This window comes from Caretta caretta, chromosome 4, assembly GCF_965140235.1.
Source record: "Caretta caretta isolate rCarCar2 chromosome 4, rCarCar1.hap1, whole genome shotgun sequence".
NCBI classification, from domain to species: Eukaryota; Metazoa; Chordata; order Testudines; family Cheloniidae; genus Caretta; species Caretta caretta.
In genome coordinates, this window is record NC_134209.1 from 139,307,265 (window position 1) to 139,325,194 (window position 17,930).

Here is a 17,930-nt window from a genome sequence, read left to right on the forward strand (position 1 = left end):
GGGCCGGGCGTGGGGCGGGGAGCTCCCGGTAGGGGCTCTGCACCCACCAATTTTCCCCGTGGGTGCTCCAGCCCCGGAGCACCCACGGAGTCGGCGCCTAAGGTGCCACTTTTGATGTATCAGTGGGGGGAGCAGCTGCTCCCCCCGCTCCCCCCCAGCTACGTTCCCCCACCCCTAGGAGCCAGAGGGACCTGCTAGATGCTTCCTGGGAGCTGCCCTAGGTAAGCACCGCTGGGACTCCCACCTTGCCCCGCCCCGCAGGTGCCTCTGGCTCTTACGGGTGGGGTGGGCACCCACTACAGTGGCCCGCGAGACCCTCCTGCCCAGTTCTGCCTTAGGCGCCGACTCTACGGGTGCTCCAGGGCTGGAGCACCCAAGGGGAAAATTTGGTGGGTGCAGAGCACCCACCGGCAGCTCCCCGCCCCACCCCCGGCCCCAGCTCACCTCCCCTCCGCCTCCTCCCCTGAACGCGGGGCCGAGCTCCGCTTCTCCGTCCTTCTGGGGGGTTGGGGGGTGCAGAGAAGCAGAGCTGGGCGGTGCTTTCAGGGGAGGAGGCAGAGCGGAGGTGAGCTGGGGCCGGGCGTGGGGCGGGGAGCTCCCGGTAGGGGCTCTGCACCCACCAATTTTCCCCGTGGGTGTTCCAGCCCCGGAGCACCCAGAGAGTCGGTGCCTAAGGCGCCACTTTTGATGTGATCAGTGGGGGGAGCGGCTGCTCTCCCTGCTCCCCCCCCCCCCCCCGCTACGTTCCCCCACCCCTAGGAGCCAGAGGGACCTGCCAGATATTTCCTGGGAGCTGCCCTAGGTAAGCACTGCCGGGACTTGTTAGGATATAGATATTCAGGTCTGTCTGTAAAGGCCTATATTCTAAGAATTTAGGTGTATTCTTATCACTTGGCTAGTTACAGAGGTACAAAAGAAAGAATCAAAATCACTGTCTGCTGGTGTAAGGGCCTTCTCTTACTGTGACAGTCTGAGGCCCTGTGCTTAGGCTAAGGCCTTTGGCTAAGCAGCAGAGGCAGCCATAAGCTGGGAAGCGAACGGGTCACATCCTCACATTCCAACTTAGTCACATTGAAATAAGGTGCTATTGGGCTGTTAGAAATACAATCTTGTCCTGATAATGCCTGTCACCTCCAGAGAAAGGGAAGTGCCTAGAAAATATAAAAGGAAACTTAGTTTGATAGCATCCTGTCTGGCAAGAACTCACTTATCAATAGCTGGGATGTGAAATCCTCACTTCTGTATTGTTTTGTCATTATAGTTCCCACTTTGCTCTTGTTTGTCTGTATAATCTCTGTCTGGTTCTGTGATTGTTCCTGTCTGCTGTATAATTAATTTTGCTGGGTGTAAACTAATTAAGGTGGTGGGATATAATTGGTTACATAATCATGTTACAATGTTAGGATTGGTTAGTTAAATTTCAGGAAAATGATTGGTTAAGGTATACCAAAGCGGAACTCAAGTTTTACTATATAGTCTGCAGTCAATAAGGAAGTGGGGGGGGGGGGTGAGATGGGAATGTGGGTAAGGAAACTGGAATCATGTTTTGTTAAAAGGGGAAATGGGAACAGGGAATGGGGGGTAAGGAAACTGGAATCATGTTTGGCTAAGGGCTGGAATGGGAACAAGGACACAGGTGTAATTTACGGAGGATACTAAGGAAGGAAACTGGAATCATGCTTGCTGGAAGTTCACCCCAATAAACATTGAATTGTTTGCACCTTTGGACTTTGGGTATTGTTGCTTTCTGTTCATGCGAGAAGGACCAGGGAAGTAAGTGGGTGAAGGAATAAGCCCCCTAAGATCTTGGTGCCGGTGACTTGGGTGCATCGCATTGGGTAGGTGAGTGGCAGCCTGTAAGTCCCCCTTCCCAACAGTCCACGCAGCTGCTTGGAGGGGGTATCGCGAACTCTCGTGATGGTAGTTGCGGGTTCTGGAAAGCCAGGGTAAAGGATTTTTTGGATAAATGGATAAGGAAGAACCAGGGCCCATACCATGTGCAGGGGTCAACCTGGGATGAGATTAAAAAGGAAATGGAGGAAGTGTTAGGGGACCCAGAGGTAAGGGGGGTGGCTGAGGAGCCCACCCTCCTTGGTATATGGGTAGTGGAAGAAGGTCCCTGCCCATGGGGACTGAATGCCTTCCAGGGAAAGGAGGCACTTCAGTCCGCTTGCGAGAGGTTTGAAGTAAGGGCAGCATTATGGGAAGCTGCCAGTAATCTTTCAAGTTTGGTGCTGCTTCAGCAAGGGCTGCTGAAGGGTTGTAAATTAGTTAGGGGTAGTGAAAGATGATTTGGCACAATAGAGTTTAAAGTCAAAAGCAGAGTTAACAGATGACCTTTAGAGACTGGAGCTGGGACTTGGTCCTGGGGGAGTGGAGAGGAAAAAAAAAAAAGTTTCAAAGTGCAACCTGCCTTTCCACACTTTTGTTTTTCTGAAGTTTTAATGGAGGGTACTTTGGATACTTATGTGAGATGTCAAGAAGGAAGTTTTTGTTTAATGATAAAACCCAGTTCTATAAATGTAACTGTATGTGCAAGTCTGTGCAGTCACATTGGATGGAAGCTTGGTAATTAAATTATCCAAGGGGGTCAGGTCTAGTGGCTACTACCACCACTATGCTTCTGTCCCCAGAAGCCTTTACAGCTATTCTGAGGGGAAAATGGGCCCTTTTCCCACAGAAATGGTCTATAAGGGACTGCTGCAGGCAGCAGGCGGAGAGAGAATCTGATCAAAATTATTTGACTTTTGGGAAATGTAATCAAAATCACTAAAGGATGGAAGGGGTTTCTATTGGAACTTAACTTGGCTGCCCCTGGTTGTGTCTAGTTGCACAAGATGGAAGTTTCAGAGGAACAGCCGTGTTAGTCTGTATTCGCAAAAAGAAAAGGAGTGTAATTGGGGTACAGTTGTGTAAAAAAGAGTAATCACAGTGCAAGAAATGTTAGGCAAAAGAGAATTTTGTGTGGTAAAAGGAAAAGGGGAGGAATGATGGGAACACTGAGCCTTGGGGTGGCTCTGGGGGATCAGATTGTTGCTTTGGTGGGTGTGCATGAAAACTCTGTGGGCATGGGGGAGGCAGTTACACCTTGTGTAAAATTAATATGGCTAATATAATGTTATGGAGGTTAAACTATACGGAAGGAATGTGCATTTTCCCAGGACGTGTGCAGTGTATATTGGAGAAGGGGTAAAAGAAATACAAATAAAACATGGTACTTAATTAAAATCCTATTAGGGCTCCAAAAGGGACCATAATAGGTTGTGCTTTCTTTTTCAGATCTGTGTGTGTTTTGGAGCAGGAGATGAAAGTGGAAAGCAATCAGAACTCTGGTGGAAGTAAAATGTTTCCCTTTTAATACAGTGTCTGAGCTGCTAACAGCTTTGGATCCAGAAGCAAGCTAGTAAGCCTCTGTGTAAATGCAAATTACCTAGCTGAGGGGCCAAAAGGAGCTGCAAATAATGAATACATCTGATCAGCAAACAAGCTACTAGAAGACTCAGATTATGGCCCTCCAGGAAAGGGAGGTGAAAAAAGTCAAGCCTGAAAATAAGGGGGACAGGTTAACTTTAAGGGGTGTGTGTGTACAGTGCTAAAATCTGAAGCTGTGTCTCCACTATTACCTGAGAATAAACTTAAAGCTTGGTACAGCAGAGAAACTATTGCAAACTTGGTCTATTGTACAAGAGGGGAAACTGAGGTACACCACCTCATGAATTTCATAAATGACCAGTGAGTGGGGTAATTCACTAGCCTGACTATAGAACAAAATAAGGACAGCCTGGAGGTAATTCTTCTGTTTTTCCTGCAATTAGCAAGGAAATTTTGTAAAAGAAAGTGGTATTATTATTAAGCAATAGTCTGTCCCCACCATGGGGGTGGAAATTGTTTCTTTTGTTTTTCAGACACTCTACAAGCAAGCTGGCGCCAGCGGGAAAAATAACCCAGAATACCATGGATCTGTGTTTTGTGTTTGTCTGTGGTGTTTGTCTTGTTGCTAGCATTGTTGTGTTTTAATGAACAGAAAACCTCATGACATGGGTGGGGGATAGCTTCAAAAGGCTGACCTGGGGGGAAGATGTGTATGGGAATGCAAAATGCTCCCCTAGAAGGCCAGCTACTGTGGTACCTGGAAATGGAATGGCAGCTAAGGTGGCCCCCACAAGCCCTATGGAAATAATGAGAAGGGCAGGAGCTCACTGGGAATCAATGGAGGGGTGTGTAAAATAGTGTAAATCAGCAGAAGATGTTTGGATGTGCCCCTCTCCTATGACTATAGAGGAGCAGGATCAATGGCCTATGCAAGGGGTATACAATTGGGTGTACTGTGTATAAGGTGTTTTGCTGGGAATGTACATATTACTGGGGGCACAATTACACCAGGCCATAACCAAACTACAGCCATCTACATGCTGCTATATGGACTTTGGTGCACAAATGGATTTGTGAATCTTATTGCTGTAAATAAGCCAGGGCCTATACCAAGTGGTCAAGCTGGTTTGGACAATATCCCATTTCTCTGTGAACATTCAGTGGACTTATGATATGGACAAAAGCAAGCAAAACCTGCAGGGGCAGCTTGTTGCAACTGCCAGCAACTGGACACATAAGATCGTGACCCCGTTGAAGGAGGAGAGGCAGTGTTTTGGGGGTGTCTCAGATGTTGGACCATACTGCGGTGGTCAGGACTCGGTGTTGCTGTGGATTTTGTATTGTTAACTGTACTTGTGTTACGTTGCATAGGGAGATAACCTATAAGTAATGTAATAAGCCCTCCAAACCCTGCAGTGTACTAGACAACCCAGACCCAACCTTCTCGGGCCCACTATAATGGGAAGTCTGGAACACTAATTGGAATAGGCGTGGTATGCCCGTACGAGAGAAGGTGCAGGGCACTATACTACACAAGGGGCAGTGGGACAAATGGAATATCGACCCTTCCACCTTGATGCCTGGCCCTATCAGGAAATGTGTCGCCATATGTCCTATGCTTTTCCAGGGATACCTGAGCAGGAGGATCCCAAAAGAAGAAAAGGGGTGGAGTGTTAGGATATAGATATTCAGGTCTGTCTGTAAAGGCCTATACTCTAAGAATTTAGGTGTATTCTTATCACTTGGCTAGTTATAGAGGTACAAAAGAGAATCAAAATCACTGTCTGCCGGTGTAAGGGCCTTCTCTTACTGTAACAGTTTGAGGCCCTATGCTTAGGCTAAGGCCTTTGGCTAAGCAGCAGAGGCAGCCATAAGCTGGGAAGCGAACGGGTCACATCCTCACATTCCAAACTAGTCACATTGAAATAAGGTGCTATTGGGCTGTTAGGAATACAATCCTGTCCTATCACCTCCAGAGAAAGGAAAGTGCCTAGAAAATGTAAAAGGAAACTTAGTTTGATAGCATCCTGTCTGGCAAGAACTCACTTATCAATAGCTGGGAGGTGCCCGTTCCTGCTGGGCTGTTTGCCTGTACTTGAACAGAAATGTTCCCCGCTGTTAGCCAGGGGGAGGAGGGAGGGATGAGGGGCTAGCCACGTGGTGGGGGGAGGCAAAATGCGACCTTGGAACGAAAGCACATGTGCTATGTATGTAATGTTAACAGCAAGGTTTACCGTGAAAGAGTATACCCATTGTTTTATAAAATGTGTCTTTTTAAATACCACTGTCCCTTTTTTTTTCTCCACCAGCTGCATGTATTTCAAGGAGCACAGAATCTTCTGCTTCCCAGAGGCTAGTGAAGATCAGAAGGCGAAAAAAACGCACTCACGATGAAATGTTCTCTGAGCTTATGCTGTCCTCCCACACAGACAGAGCACAGACGAATGCGTGGAGGCAGACAATGTCAGAGTGCAGGAAAGCACAAAATGAGCAGGAGGAGAGGTGGTGGGCTGAAGAGAGGGCTGAAGCTGAAAGGTGGCGGCAGCGTGATGAGAGGAGGTAGGATTCAATGCTGAGGCTGCTGGAGGATCAAACTAATATGCTCCAGCATATGGTTGAGCTGCAGGAAAGGCAGCAGGAGCACAGACAGTAGCTACAGCCCCTGTGTAACCAACTGCCCTCCTCCCAAAGTTCCATAGCCTCCTCACCCAGACGCTCAAGAACGTGGTGGGGGGGCCTCCAGCCACCCAGCCACTCCACCCCAGAGGATTACCCAAGCAACAGAAGGCTGGCATTCAATAAGTTTTAAAGTTTTAAACTTTTAAAGTGCTGTGTGGCCTTGTCCTTCCCTCCACCACCACCCCCCATCCTGCTGCTTCTCTCCTCCATCACCCCTCCTGGGCTACCTTGCTAGTTATCCCCCTGTTTGTGTGATGAATTAATAAAGAATGCATGAATGTGAAGCAACAATGACTTTACTGCCTCTGCAAGTGGTGATCGAAGGGAGGAGGGGAGGGTGGTTAGCTTACAGGGAAGTAGAGTGAACCAAGGGTCGGGAGGTTTCATCAAGGAGAAATAAACAGAACTTTCACACCGTAGCCTGGCCAGTCAAGAAACTGGTTGTCAAAGCTTCTCTGATGCCCACCGCTCCCTCTTGTGCTCTTCTAACCGCCCTGGTGTCTGGCTGCACGTAACCAGCGGCCAGGCAAGTTGCCTCAACCTCCCACCCTGCCATAAATATCTCCCCCTTACTCTCACAGATATTGTGGAGTGCACAGCAAGCAGTAATAACAGTGGCAATATTGGTTTCGCTGAGGTCTAACCGAGTCAGTAAACTGCACCAGTGCACTTTTAAACGTCCAAATGCACATTCTACTACCATTCTGCACTTGTTCAGCCTGTAGTTGAACAGCTCCTGACTACTGTCCAGGGTGCCTGTGTATGGCTTCATGAGCCATGGCATTAAGGGGTAGGCTGGGTCCCCAAGGATAACTATAGGCATTTCAACATCCCCAACGGTTATTTTCTGCTCTGGGAATAAAGTCCCTTCCTGCAGCTTTTGAAACAGACCAGAGTTCCTGAAGATGCGAGCGTCATGTACCTTTCCCAGCTATCCCATGTTGATGTTGGTGAAACGTCCCTTGTGATCCACCAGTGCTTGCAGCACTATTGAAAAGTACCCCTTGCGGTTTATGTGCTCGCCGGCTTGGTGCTCCGGTGCCAAGATAGGGATATGGGTTCCGTCTATGGCCCCACCACATTTAGGGAATCCCATTGCAGCAAAGCCATCCACTATGACCTGCACATTTCCCAGGGTCACTACCCTTGATATCAGCAGATCTTTCATTGCGTTGGCTACTTGCATCACAGCAACCCCCACAGTAGATTTTCCCACTCCAAATTGATTCCCGACTGACCGGTAGCTGTCTGGCGTTACAAGCTTCCAGAGGGCTATCGCCACTTGCTTGTGAACTGTGGGGGCAGCTCTCATCTTGGTATTCTTGTGCCTCAGAGAATCATAGAATCATAGAATATCAGGGTTGGAAGGGACCTCAGGAGGTCATCTAGTCCAACCCCCTGCTCAAAAGCAGGACCCATACCCAATTAAATCATCCCAGCCAGGGCTTTGTCAAGCCTGACCTTAAAAACTTCTAAGGAAGGAGATTCCACCACCTCCCTAGGCAACGCATTCCAGTGTTTCACCACCCTCCTAGTGAAAAAGTTTTTCCTAATATCCAACCTAAACCTCCCCCACTGCAACTTGAGACCATTACTCCTTGTCCTGTCCTCTTCCACCACTGAGAATAGTCTAGAACCATCCTCTCTGGAACTACCTCTGAGGTAGTTGAAAGCAGCTATCAAATCCCCCCTCATTCTTCTCTTCTGCAGACTAAACAATCCCAGCTCCCTCAGCCTCTCCTCATAACTCATGTGTTCCAGACCCCTAATCATTTTTGTTGCCCTTCGCTGGCCTCTCTCCAATTTATCCACATCCTTCTTGTAGTGTGGGGCCCAAAACTGGACACAGTACTCCAGATGAGGCCTCACCAATGTCGAATAGAGGGGGACGATCACGTCCCTCGATCTGCTCGCTATGCCCCTACTTATACATCCCAAAATGCCATTGGCCTTCTTGGCAACAAGGGCACACTCTTGACTCATATCCAGCTTCTCGTCCACTGTCACCCCTAGGTCCTTTTCCGCAGAACTGCTGCCTAGCCATTCGGTCCCTAGTCTGTAGCTGTGCATTGGGTTCTTCCGTCCTAAGTGCAGGACTCTGCACTTATCCTTATTGAACCTCATCAGATTTCTTTTGGCCCAATCCTCCAATTTGTCTAGGTCCCTCTGTATCCTATCCCTGCCCTCCAGCGTATCTACCACTCCTCCCAGTTTAGTATCATGCGCAAATTTGCTGAGAGTGCAATCCACACCATCCTCCAGATCATTTATGAAGATATTGAACAAAACCGACCCCTGGGGCACTCCACTTGACACCGGCTGCCAACTAGACATGGAGCCATTGATCACTACCCGTTGAGCCCGACAATCTAGCCAACTTTCTACCCACCTTATAGTGCATTCATCCAGCCCATACTTCCTTAACTTGCTGACAAGAATACTGTGGGAGACCGTGTCAAAAGCTTTGCTAAAGTCAAGATACAATACATCCACTGCTTTCCCTTCATCCACAGAACCAGTAATCTCATCATAGAAGGCGATTAGATTAGTCAGGCATGACCTTCCCTTGGTGAATCCATGCTGACTGTTCCTGATCACTTTCCTCTCATGTAAGTGCTTCAGGATTGATTCTTTGAGGACCTGCTCCATGATTTTTCCGGGGACTGAGGTGAGGCTGACTGGCCTGTAGTTCCCAGGAGCCTCCTTCTTCCCTTTTTTAAAGATTGGCACTACATTAGCCTTTTTCCAGTCATCCGGGACTTCTCCCGTTCACCACAAGTTTTCAAAAATAATGGCCAATGGCTCTGCAATCACAGCCGCCAGTTCCTTTAGCACTCTCGGAAGGGGAAAGGAAGTCACAAATTTCCATGGAAGTGCCCTTACGAATGCAAAAGTTTCACAGCCACTGGAAATCGTCCCAGACCTGCAACACTATGCGGTCCCACCAGTCTGTGCTTGTTTCCCGAGCCCAGAATCGGCGTTCCACCGCATGAACCTGCCCCATTAGCACCATGATGCCCACATTGCCAGGGTCCGTGCTTTGAGAGAAGTCTGTGTCCATGTCCTCATCACTCTCGTCACCGCGCTGACATCGCCTGCTCGCCCGGTTTTGCTTTGCCAGGTTCTGGTTGTGCATATACTGCTGGATAACGCGTGTGGTGTTTAATGTGCTCCTAATTGCCAAAGTGATCTGAGCGGGCTCCATGCTTGCCGTGGTATGGCGTCTGCACAGAAAAAAGGCGCGGAACAATTGTCTGCCGTTGCTCTGACAGAGGGAGGGGCGACTGATATCATGGCTTACAGGGAATTAAAATCAACAAAGGGGGTGGCTTTGCGAGAAACAGAATGGCCCCCTGAAGGATAGAACTCAAAACCTCAAGGATAGAACTCAAAACTGTGTTTAGCAGGCCATTGATTTCACGGAGGGAGGGAGGGAGGGAGGAGAAAATGAATACAAAACAAATCTGGTCTATTTCTTGTTTTGATCCACTTCATCTATCTTTATACATCTTACTGGCAGCAGACTGTGCAGTACAACTGCTAGCCATCGTCATCTCCTGGGTGCTCAGCAGAAGACGGTGCAGTATGACTGCTGGCCATCATCTTCTGCTGGCTGCAGACTAAAAGACAGTGCACTGCTGGTAGGACTGAATCGCCACGAAACGAAACTTAAAAGGGAAATGACTTGGCTGAATCACTCCCATGTTTGCCCAGGAGCCCTTGACCTCATTGAGGTTGGTTAAAAGAGTACCCTAAACTACATCGACGACGGCTACCAGTCATACTGCACTGTCTGCTGCAAAAAGGCAATAAACTGTTGCTGTGTAGCAATGCAGTACCACGTCTGCCAGCACCCAGGAGACATACAGTGACGGTTAGCTAAGCGGGCTCCATGCTTACCATGGTATGGCGTCTGCACAGGTAACTCAAGAAAAAAGGTGCAAAACGATTGTCTGCCCTTGCTTTCACGGAAGGAGGGAGGGAAAGGGGGCCTGACGATATGTACCCAGAACTACCCGTGACAATGCTTTAGCCCCAGAATTCTACCCAGAATTCAAATAGGCAGCGGAGACTGTGGGAACTGTGGGATAGCTACTCATAGTGCAATGCTCTGGAAGTCGATGGTTGCCTCGGCACTGTGGACACAGTCCACCGACTACATGCACTTAGAGCATTTGTGTGGGGACACACACAATCGACTGTATAAAAACGCTTTCTACAAAACAGACTTCTATAAATTCAACCTAATTTCATAGTGTAGACATACCTTAAGGTGCCACAAGTACTCCTGTTCTTTTTGTGGATACAGACTAACATGGCTTGTACTCTGAAACTAATCTAGTCCAGGGGTTCTCAAACTGTGGGTCAGGACCACAAAGTGGGTTGCGACCCTGTTTTAATGGGGTCACTAGGGCTGGTGTTAGACTTGCTGGGGCCTGGGGCTGAAGCCCGAGCCCTACCACCTGGGGCCGAAGCCAAGCTAAGGGCTTCAGCCCTGGGCTGCAGGGCTCAGGTTCTGGCGGAAGCCCTGGGATTCGGCTTGTCTCCCCCAGCCTCTGCATGGGGTGGTGAGGCTTGAGCTTGAGGCTCCCCACCCAGGGTGGCGGTGCTCAGGCGTGCTGAGGCTTTGGTCCTGCCTCCTGGGGTCATGTCGTAATTTTTGTTGTCAGAAAGAGGTTGCAGTGCAATGAAGTTTGAGAACCGCTGATCTAGTCTGACCTCCTGTAGATTGCAGACCACAGAACCTAACCCACCCACTCCTGTAATAGACCCCTAACCTCTGGCTGAGTTACTGAAGTCATCAAATCATGATTTAAAGACTTCAAGTTACAGAGAATCCACCATTTACACTGGTTTAAACCTGCAAGTGACCCAGGCCCCATGCTGAAGAAGAAGGCGAAACCCCCCGCAGGGTCTCTCCCAGTCTGACCTGGGAGAAAATTCCTTACCAAGCCCATGTATTATCTGGGGGTCCGAATTTGGCCCGCGGGCCTCCTATTGACTACCCCTGAGTTAGATCCATACCCCTGAGTTAGATCCATAGCACTATTCGAAAGAATAGTAAATATGGCAGGCGACCAGCTTGGCTTAATGGTGAAATCCTAGCGGATCTTAAACATAAAAAAGAGGCTTACAAGAAGTGGAAGATTGGACATATGACCAGGGAAGAGTATAAAAATATTGCTCGGGCATGTAGGAATGATATCAGGACGGCCAAATCGCACCTGGAGCTGCAGCTAGCCAGAGATGTCAAGAGTAACAAGAAGGGTTTCTTCAGGTATGTTGGCAACAAGAAGAAAGCCAAGGAAAGTGTGGGCCCCTTACTGAATGAGGGAGGCAACCTAGTGACAGAGGATGTGGAAAAAGCTAATGTACTCAATGCTTTTTTTGCCTCTGTTTTCACTAACAAGGTCAGCTCCCAGACTGCTGCGCTGGGCATCGCAAAATGGGGAAGAGATGGCCAGCCCTCTGTGGAGATAGAGGTGGTTAGGGACTATTTAGAAAAGCTGGACGTGCACAAGTCCATGGGGCCGGACGAGTTGCATCCGAGAGTGCTGAAGGAATTGGCGGCTGTCATTGCAGAGCCATTGGCCATTATCTTTGAAAACTCGTGGCAAACGGGGGAAGTCCCGGATGACTGGAAAAAGGCTAATGTAGTGCCAATCTTTAAAAAAGGGAAGAAGGAGGATCCTGGGAACTACAGGCCAGTCAGCCTCACCTCAGTCCCTGGAAAAATCATGGAGCAGGTCCTCAAAGAATCAATCCTGAAGCACTTGCATGAGAGGAAAGTGATCAGGAACAGCCAGCATGGATTCACCAAGGGAAGGTCATGCCTGACTAATCTAATCGCCTTTTATGATGAGATTACTGGTTCTGTGGATGAAGGGAAAGCAGTGGATGTATTGTTTCTTGACTTTAGCAAAGCTTTTGACACGGTCTCCCACAGTATTCTTGTCAGCAAGTTAAGGAAGTATGGGCTGGAAGAATGCACTGTAAGGTGGGTAGAAAGTTGGCTAGATTGTCGGGCTCAATGGGTAGTTATCAATGGTTCCATGTCTAGTTGGCAGCCGGTATCAAGTGGAGTGTCCCAAGGGTCGGTCCTGGGGCCGGTTTTCTTCAATATCTTCATAAATGATCTGGAGGATGGTGTGGATTGCACTCTCAGCAAATTTGCGGATGATACTAAACTGGGAGGAGTGGTAGATACGCTGGAGGGGAGGGATAGGATACAGAAGGACCTAGACAAATTGGAGGATTGGGCCAAAAGAAATCTGATGAGGTTCAATAAGGATAAGTGCAGGGTCCTGCACTTAGGACGGAAGAACCCAATGCACAGCTACAGACTAGGGACCGAATGGCTAGGCAGCAGTTCTGCGGAAAAGGACCTAGGGGTGACAGTGGACGAGAAGCTGGATATGAGTCAGCAGTGTGCCCTTGTTGCCAAGAAGGCCAATGGCATTTTGGGATGTATAAGTAGGGGCATAGCCAGCAGATCGAGGGACGTGATCGTTCCCCTCTATTCGACGTTGGTGAGGCCTCATCTGGAGTACTGTGTCCAGTTTTGGGCCCCACACTTCAAGAAGGATGTGGATAAATTGGAGAGAGTCCAGCGAAGGGCAACAAAAATGATTAGGGGTCTGGAACACATGAGTTATGAGGAGAGGCTGAGGGAGCTGGGATTGTTTAGCCTGCAGAAGAGAAGAATGAGGGGGGATTTGATAGCTGCTTTCAACTACCTGAAAGGGGGTTCCAAAGAGGATGGCTCTAGACTGTTCTCAATGGTAGCAGATGACAGAACGAGGAGTAATGGTCTCAAGTTGCAGTGGGGGAGGTTTAGATTGGATATTAGGAAAAACTTTTTCACTAAGAGGGTGGTGAAACACTGGAATGCGTTACCTAGGGAGGTGGTAGAATCTCCTTCCTTAGAGGTTTTTAAGGTCAGGCTTGACAAAGCCCTGGCTGGGATGATTTAACTGGGATTTGGTCCTGCTTCGAGCAGGGCGTTGGACTAGATGACCTTCTGGGGTCCCTTCCAACCCTTATATTCTATGATTCTATGTTGCCAAGACCCACCCAGCCAGACACCTAGGAAAGAATTTTCTGAAATAACTCAGAGCCCTACCTATCTAGTGCCTCATCGTTAGCCATTGGAGATATTGGCTGCTAGAAGTTGTAGATCAGCTACATGCCTTTGTAGGCAATCTCATCATGCCATCCCATCCATAAACTTATTAAGGTCAGTCTTGAAGCCAGTTACGTTTTTTTGCCCCCACTGCTCCCCTTGGAAAGCTGTTTCAGAACGTCACTCCTCTGATGGTTAGAAACCTTTGTCTAATTTCAAGCCTAAACTTGTTGATGGCCAGTTTATATCCATTTGTTCTTGTGTCCACTTTGGCACTCAACATAAATAATTCCTCTCCCTCTCTGGTATTTATCCCTCTGATATATTTAGAGAGAGCAATCTTTTTTCCCTTCAGCCTTCTTTTGGTTAGGCTAAACAAGCCAAGCTCTTTGAGAATCTTCTCTTAAGGTAGGTTTTCCATTTCTTGGGTCATCCTAGTAGCCCTTCTCTGCACCTGTTCCAGTTTGATTTCATCTTTCTTAACCATGGGAGACCAGAATTGCACACAGTATTCCAGAGGAGGTCTCACCAGTGCCTTGTATAATGGTGCTAACAGTTCCCTGGCTCCTGGAAACATGAACCAAATATAAACTAAAGACTCAAAAGCTGGAAAGGAAAAGAACGAAAAATGTATTATTTCTAAAGAATCTTATGATTTTTAAGCCAGGCTCATGTTCCCCTCCCCCGACCTGCCACGATTTTTGAACACTTGAAGCTGACAATACTGTGTGCACAGACATAAATGACTGCTCAAGGTTCAAAGGCTATGGAGAATCAAGCTCTGCCTGTGCATCACAGTTCTCACCTGGGAGAAGACAAGTATGGTATTACCACCAATGAATGCTGAAGACTGGTCTACCCTTAAAAACGGACACGGGCATAGTTACATCAGCCAGGGAGTGTTGAAAAAACGGCACCCACCCAGTGATGAGCCGCCAAAATCTTAACAATGGGTTCCCTCCTCACCCCATGACGGGGTCATTGCCCGCCCCCCCCAGGATTCCTGCCCCATCCAACCCCCCCACGTTCCTTGATGCCCCCCCCCCCAGGACCCCTGCCCCATCCACCCCCCTTCCCTGTCCCCTGACTGCTCCCAGAACTGGGCAGAGTACCTACCGGCAGCTCCCCACCCCAACCCCAGCCCCATCGCATCTCCGCTCCGCCTCTGCCTCCTCCCCTGAACGCGCCGCCCAGCTCCGCTTCTCCGCCCTTCTGGGGCGGGGGTGCAGAGAAGCAGAGGAGGCGGCGGAGCGGAGGTGAGCTGGGGCTGTGGGTGGGGCAGGGAGCTGCCGGTAGGTGCTCTGTACCCACCAAATTTTCCCCTTGGGTGCTCCAGGGCTGGAGCACCTGTGGAGTTGGCACCTAAGGCAGAACTGGACAGGAGGGTCTCTCGGGCCACCGTAGTGGGTGCCCACCCCACCCCTAAGAGCCAGAGGCACCTGCGGGGGGGGGGGTGAGGTGGGGAGTCCTGTTAGGGGGCTTATTCCTTCACCCACTTACTTCCCTGGTCCTTCTCGCATGAACAGAGAGCAACAATACCCGAAGTCCAAAGTTGCAAACAATTTGATGTTTATTGGGGTGAACTTCCAGCAAGCATGATTCCGGTTTCCTTCCTTAGTATCCTCCTTCCCAGCTCTGACACCACAGAGCCTTACACCTGTGTCCCTGTTCCCATTTCCCCTTTTAGCAAAACATGATTCCAATTTCCTTACCCACATTCCCTGTTCCCATCTCCCCCACCCATACACCCACCCCCACTCACTTCCTCATTGACTGCAGACTATATAGTAAAACTTGAGTTCTGCTTAGCTATACCTTAACCAATCATTTTCCTGAAATTTAACTAACCAATCCTAACATACTGTAACATGATTATGTAACCAATTATATCCCACCACCTTAATTAGTTTACACCCAGCAAAATTAATTATACAGCAGTCAGGAACAATCAAAGAACCAGATGGAGATTATACAGACAAACAAGAGCAAAGTGGGAACTATAATGACAAAACAATACAGAAGTGAGGATTTCACATCCCAGCTATTGATAAATGAGTTCTTTCCAGACAGGATGCTATCAAACTAAGTTTCCTTTTACATTTTCTAGGCACTTCCCTTTCTCTGGAGGCGATAGGAATACAATCCTGTCCTGATAATGCCTAACAGCCCAATAGCACCTTATTTCAATGTGACTAGTTTGGAATGTGAGGAGGTGACCGTTTGCTTCCCAGCTTATGGCTGCCTCTATTGCTTAGCCAAAGGCCTTAGCCTAAGAACAGGGCCTCAGACTGTCACAGTAAAAGAAGGACCTTACACTGCCAGACAGTGATTTTGATTCTTTTATACCTCTATAACTAGCTAAGTGATAAGAATACACCTAAATTCTTAGAGTTTGGCCTTTACAGACAGGCCTGAATATCTATATCCAAACATCCTCATCCCCAAAACCTGCTTCCGTGTTGCCTCCATCTCCACTGAAGGAGTCAAACAACATGGCTGGCGTAGTGGTGACTGAACCCCCTAAAATGGCATGCAGCTCATCATAGAAGTGGCATTTTTGGAGCTCTGACCCGGAGCGGCTGTTCGCCTCTCTGGTTTTCTGGTAGGCTTCCCTCAGCTCCTTAAGTTTCACGCGGCACTGCTTCGGGTCCCTGTTATGGCCTCTGTCCTTCATGCCATGGGAGATTTTGACAAATGTTTTGGCATTTCGAAAACTGGAATGTAGTTCTGATAGCACGGATTCCTCTCCCCATACAGCGATCAGATCCCGTACCTGCCGTTCAGTCCATGCTGGAGCTCTTTTGCGATTCTGGGACTCCATCATGGTCACCTCTGCTGATGAGCTCTGCATGGTCACCTGCAGCTTGCCACGCTGGCCAAACAGGAAATTGAAATTCAAAAGTTCGCGGGCCTTTTCCTGTCTACCTAGTCAGTGCATCTGAGTTGAGAGTGCTGTCCAGAGCGGTCACAATGGAGCACTCTGGGATAGCTCCCGAAGGCCAATACCGTCTAATTGTGTTCACAGTACCCCAAATTCGATCTGGCAAGGCTGATTTCAGCGCTAATCCCCTTGTTGGGGGTGGAGTAAGGAAATCGATTTTAAGAGCCCTTTAAGTCGAAAAAAAGGGCTTCATCGTGTGAACGGGTGCAGGGTTAAATCGATTTAATGCTGCTAAATTCGACCTCAACTCCTAGTGTAGACCAAGGCTTAGAGACTAACAAATTTACTAGAGCATAAGCTTTCGTGGGCTACAGCCCACTTCATCGGATGCATAGAATGGAACATATGGTAAGATAGATAGATATAGATATATATACACACACATACATATAAGTTGGAAATTACCATACAAACTGTGAGAGGCTAATTAGTTTAGATGAGCTATTATCAGCAGGAGAAAAAAACTTTTGTTGTGATAATCAAGATGGCCCATTTAGACAGTTGACAAGAAGGTGTGAGGATACTTAACTTAAGGAAATAGATTCAATATGTGTAATGACCCAGCCACTCCCAGTCTCTATTCAAACCCAAGTTAATGGTATCTAGTTTGCATATTAATTCAAGCTCAGCAGTTTCCCGTTGGAGTCTGTTTCTGAAGCTTTTCTGTTGCAAAATTGCTACCCTTAAATCTTTTACTGAGTGGCCAGAGAGGTTGAAGTGTTCTCCTACCAGTTTTTGAATGTTATGATTCCTGATGTCAGATTTGTGTCCATTTATTCTTTTGCGTAGAGACTGTCTGGTTTGGCCAATGTACATGGCAGAGGGGCATTGCTGGCACATGATGGCATATATCACATTGGTAGATGTGCAGGTGAACAAGCCCCTGATGGTGTGGCTAATGTGATTAGGTCCTATGATGGCATCACTTGAATAAATATGTGGACAGAGTTGGCATCGGGCTTTGTTGCAAGGATAGGTTCCTGGGTTAGTTTTTTTGGTGTGTGGTTGCTGGTGAGTATTTGCTTCAGGTTGGGGGGCTGTCTATAAGCGAGGACTGGTCTATCTCCCAAGATCTGTGAGAGTGAGGGATCATTTTTCAGGATAGGTTGTAAATCTTTGATGATGCGCTGGAGAGGTTTTAGTTGGGGGCTGAAGGTGACAGCTAGTGGCATTCTGTAATTTTTTTGTTGGGCCTGTCCTGTAGTAGGTGAGTTCTGGGTACTCTTCTGGCTCTGTCAGTCTGTTTTTTCACTTCAGCAGGTGGATATTGTAGTTTTAAGAATGCTTCATAAAGATCTTGTAGGTGTTTGTCTCTGTCTGAGGGATTGGAGCAAATGTGGTTGTATCGTAGAGCTTGGCTGTAGACAATGGATCGTGTGGTGTGTCCTGGATGGAAGCTGGAGGTATGTAGATAAGTATAGGTTTTCAGTATAGGGTGGTGTTTATGTGACCATCACTTATTAGCACAGTAGTGTCCAGGAAATGGACCACTTGTGTGGATTGGTCTAGGCTAAGGTTGATGGTGGGATGGAAATTGAGGAATTCCACCAGAATTTCAACAAGGGCTTCTTTTCCATGGGTCCAGATGATGAAGATGTCAACAGTGTAATGCAAGTAGACTAGGGGTGTTAGGGGACGAGAGCTAAGGAAGCGTTGTTCTAACTCAGCCACAAAAATGTTAGCATACTGTGGGGCCATGTGGGTTCCCATAGCAGTGCCGCTGACTTGAAGGTATACATTGTCCCCAAATGTGAAATAGTTGTGGGTGAGGACAAAGTCACAAAGGTCAGCCACCAGGTTTGCTGTGACATTATC

General features: G+C 48.1%; 1 protein-coding gene and 1 long non-coding RNA gene across 7 annotated transcripts in view; one reads left to right on the forward strand and one right to left on the reverse strand.

The window, feature by feature from the left end:
- The window catches only part of ST3GAL5 (ST3 beta-galactoside alpha-2,3-sialyltransferase 5), a 106,601-nt gene that overhangs the window by 43,036 nt on the left and 45,635 nt on the right, over positions 1-17,930 (reverse strand). The gene's annotated exons all lie outside the window — the stretch shown is intronic.
- LOC125636273 (uncharacterized) lies at positions 4-5,834 on the forward strand. Of its 3 annotated transcripts, XR_007356533.2 has the most exons (3): positions 592-802; positions 3,280-3,787; positions 5,682-5,834. It is a non-coding gene; the product is annotated as an uncharacterized LOC125636273 (long non-coding RNA). The 3 variants fall into 3 exon arrangements; XR_012668227.1 differs by lacking the exon at positions 592-802 and adding an exon at positions 4-221 and having other exon boundaries at positions 3,280-5,834; XR_012668226.1 differs by having other exon boundaries at positions 581-802; positions 3,280-5,834.